This window comes from Emydura macquarii, unplaced genomic scaffold (assembly GCF_026122565.2).
Source record: "Emydura macquarii macquarii isolate MOO-44397 ecotype Brisbane River unplaced genomic scaffold, CSIRO-AGI_Emac_v2 contig_2938, whole genome shotgun sequence".
Taxonomy (NCBI): Eukaryota; Metazoa; Chordata; order Testudines; family Chelidae; genus Emydura; species Emydura macquarii.
Genome location: NW_027133075.1, coordinates 583498 through 587521, shown reverse-complemented (window position 1 = coordinate 587521; position 4024 = coordinate 583498). Strand labels below are relative to the sequence as shown.

At 43.0% G+C, this 4024-nt stretch overlaps 1 pseudogene; it reads left to right on the top strand.

Moving 5' to 3' along the window:
* Positions 1-1522: 1522 nt before the first annotated feature.
* On the top strand, positions 1523-4024 carry LOC137167594 (olfactory receptor 52P1-like; annotated as a pseudogene).

Genomic DNA, 4024 nt, shown 5'->3' with positions numbered 1-4024 from the left:
CAGCCCTGCCATGCCCAGAGTTCATAGACAATAGTTTGATTGAAACAATATGCCTGTGTTAATAACTAAAAGACAGAGAAGTAGGGACATGCCATAATTGTGACTTAAGTGAGGACATGAAGAGTAGCTGCTGTTCTGGATCCTACTTAGAATTTGTCCGAGATGAATAATTGTAATATTTAAAGAAAAGCCATGCTACACTTCCAAAACAGAGGCACCAGCAACAATAGCCCAGCTCAGAACAACCGTCACCCTTGCCAGTCTCAAAAGTCTCTCCTTGTGTCGGGATGTACCATGCCACAAAGACTCTCTAGAGGCTTCAATATCCTACCACACCCCACCCTGGAAAGAGCAGTAAAGGTGAGTCCTCCTGGCTGCCTAGAATGGATGTGGGGAAAACAACCAATTGGGAAGAGGTGCAGGTAGCACTAAAAGGAGTTGTCGGAGTGAAGAGAGCATAAGAGCTGACCTGAAGGATACCACTAAGTACCACTAGGCCTCCGCAGATGGTGCACATAACTCACACACCAATATTGCAATCACTGGCCTGGATGATAAGTAATTCCCCAAAGCCATATTTTATGGACAATTGAAAATGGGAGCAAGAATGCTGAGAGGCCAATGAAAATGATAGATGGAGACTCTCAAAGCTGTAGATTAAATAAAGTTCTCACAAGACTGGATTGGGGATATTAGCAGGAATTGTGGGGACCTTGAAGGGGGAGAATAAGGGACTGTTCCTGCACTGAATGGGGAGGAAAACATAGTGTGCAGGGCATGGTGTGCAGTATCCAGATAACAGTGGAGCGGATTGCTAAAATAGGCAGTAATGCTGCTTGAGATAAACAAACACGGCTGTACCTCTGGAGCCTCATATGACCCTCCTCAATGTGGGTCCCCATATGAGAGAAAGCTGGGTGCCTTGTGTCTGGAAGCAAACATGGCAGGTGTCAATGGTACCACTTTTGTAATCCCTGGTGGGAGGTGAGGGTTGCCTCACTAACTATGTGAGGGCGGAGACATGGAGGGGCAATGAGGCCAGATCGGAGTGTGAATTTGGTGGAATTTTCTGAATATAAGGTAAAGGTGCCCTTAACAAAGTTCCACGTGGAATGGGAAGATTTTAGAGGAGACATGGTGGTTGGAGTTTGAGAGCTTTTCCCAGCAGATGTTTTAATAGGGAATGATATTGTGGTTATAAATAATGGTATCCATGTGATAACCCAGTCCCCAAAAGAGTATGAATGTAAATGTTCTGTGTTACCTGTAATCAACGGGGACAATTGTGAAAGGTAGGTGCATGACTCGAAGTTGTCTGTGTCTAGCTATGGAGTGGAAATTATTAGGAAGCTTAAAGAACCCTGTAAGCAAGTGGCTCTGCTTGGTCAGTTTACTGGGGAGATGATGTTGGAACGTGACTGTTCCATGCTGTTTCAAGTGAACAGATAGTGTCTCCGGCTCAGAGGGAAGATCGGGCAGCTGAACCTACAGAGCAGAACAGCTGTGAGCTGATCTCTTGAGAATGCAGGTGGTGACAGACAAACTCTGCACTCTCAATGCTTTGGATATATGTGGTAATGCTTCAGTGGACTCAGGTACATCTGATGATATGTGGATGATATGCAGACACTGGTAATGGAAGAACATCAGAACCCTGTTTATGACATGATCGTAGGAACGGTTGGCACTTCTTTGAGACGGATCCAGCCTTGAAATTGGCCATAACTGAAAATTTGAGAACTAATAAACAAGCAAGTGTGTGAGTTAATGTGATCTACTTGACTGATTGCGGTGCAAAGATTTGCCCAGACCCAGAGCTGTTAGCAAAGGAGACACACCTAGCCAGACAATGGATTCTGTTAAATCACAGAGCCCAGGTTTCAAACCTCTAAAGAAGGGGGAGGAGGAAAAGGGAAAAAACTTTATTCTGTAAATGAAAGGCACAGATTAACCCTGAAATATCAAAACCTGAGGATGTAATTAAAGCCCTATGCTACAAAGAATACTGAGGCAAAATGAAGGTGACTGCTTAAGTGTTCAAAAATCCAAAAGGGCATTAAACAAACTGCCCAAAGGCAAACTGTATTAATGCACGTCATAACAAAAATGATTGCAAGGACATACTTGTACTAATTTTGGTGTAAATATTAATGCTGCTGTTAACTCTTGTAATTAATTTGTAGCTGAAGCTGTGTCAAGACTGGGGGCCCTTGAGGTGAATTCAGGAGCTCTGATTACTCCCTCCTACACCAATCTCGTGTTGGGAGTGCGACGCTAGGCCCAAGAAAGCCAAGCAAGTTTATAAGTTACATGGCCCAACGCTGACCTTTTAGATAAAGTATAGGAAAATACAGTGGTAATGTGAGTCATTCCTTATAAGTGGATGAGAGCTTTGATATGCAAGTGTATTGTTGGTAGGTATTTGATGTTATTTATGTATCTGTTGTTAGAGGTTGACAATGTAAATAAGCTGCTTTCCTATCTGTCACTCTTCTGTTGATTATGGGTTGAAAAGGAACATATGAGCATTTAGGTAGAGCTTTGAATGTAAAAATGCTATTCTTTGTATTTCTCTTTGAAATTTAAGTAGTAAATACCTGGGAAAGGTTGGAAATGGCCAATCACCTTGTGATAAAGTAACTAGTTAAGGATGTGCTCAGGACATAGGAGATGGTATTTCAGAGTCTCCAGTAGTCATCTATCAATGGTTCCAGGAGATACCTGCTGTCAAGAAAATATCAGTCAACCTGCATGGCTCTACAGAAGACTCTAGTGGACTGATCCTTTTTATCTCAAATCTGTCCAAGCTTGTCAGGGAAAGTTTGAATCGCAAGATTGAGATCCCAGCGTTAGCCTGAAATCACCCTGCTAATTCTCATGGAAGAATCTGAACAAACTCTGCACATGGACAATTTAGTCTTCATTCCTCTGGATCAATTAATCTACAGCTGAAGATGTGAATCAAAGGAATGAGATCCATCCAGGTACTGGATGTACACTAGAGAGACTATACAAGCCTACAAATGCCACAATTCTACTGGAAATTTGATATATATGGACTTTCCAATCATTTGTATATATCTGATTGCTTTAATCATTTAACATTTCTCTTATTTGTTTATTTCATTTTATAATAAACCTTTAGTTTTAGTTACTAAAGGATTGGCTGGCAGCCTAGTATATTGGATAAGATTCAAATTTTATTGATCTGGTAATTTTCAGATGGCAACCCTAGGCACCGAAAAGTCACACTTGGTTACACTCGGTCTAAATGAATTGGTGCCATCAGCAAAGGTTGCCACCTCAATGCTCACCCCCTTTCGAGATTGTTAGTAACAATGAAATATTTACCGTGCTATATGTTATCCAGTGCGTGACCCTCCACCCTCTGCTTCTCTCCCTTCACAGGCATCCTGAATGTTACTGAGCCTATGCAATCAGCCGTCCTCGTGACAATGGCCTTCGATCGCTACGTCGCCATATGTGACCCTCTGAGATATGCCACCATTCTTACCAATGGATGAATCGCTAAGCTAGGGCTAGTGGGTTTGATACGAGATGTTCTCTTGGTTCTGCTGGAACCCCTGCTACTGTGGAGGCTGCCATTCTTGCCAACCGCGTTATCCCCCACACGTACTGCGAGCATATGGCTATGGTGAAGATGTCATGTGGGGACACCAGAGTCAATCAAATGTACAGATTGGTGATAGCATTTGTGACCTGACACTCATTGGCCTGTCCTACGTGTTGATCATCAGGGTTGTCCTCAGGATTTCCTCAAAAAAAGCTCACCGGGAAGCCCTAAACACATGCACATCCCACATCTGTGTGATGCTGATGTCTTATACTCCCAAAATCTTCTCCACCCTGACACACAGGTTCGGTCAGGGCATTGCTGCCCACGTTCACATCCTCTTGGCCAACCTCTATCTCCTTGTTCCCCACCATGCTGAACCCTATCATTTATGGAGTGAAGACCAGAGAGCTTTTTGACAAAGTGGGAAAATACATCTTCAGAATGTGA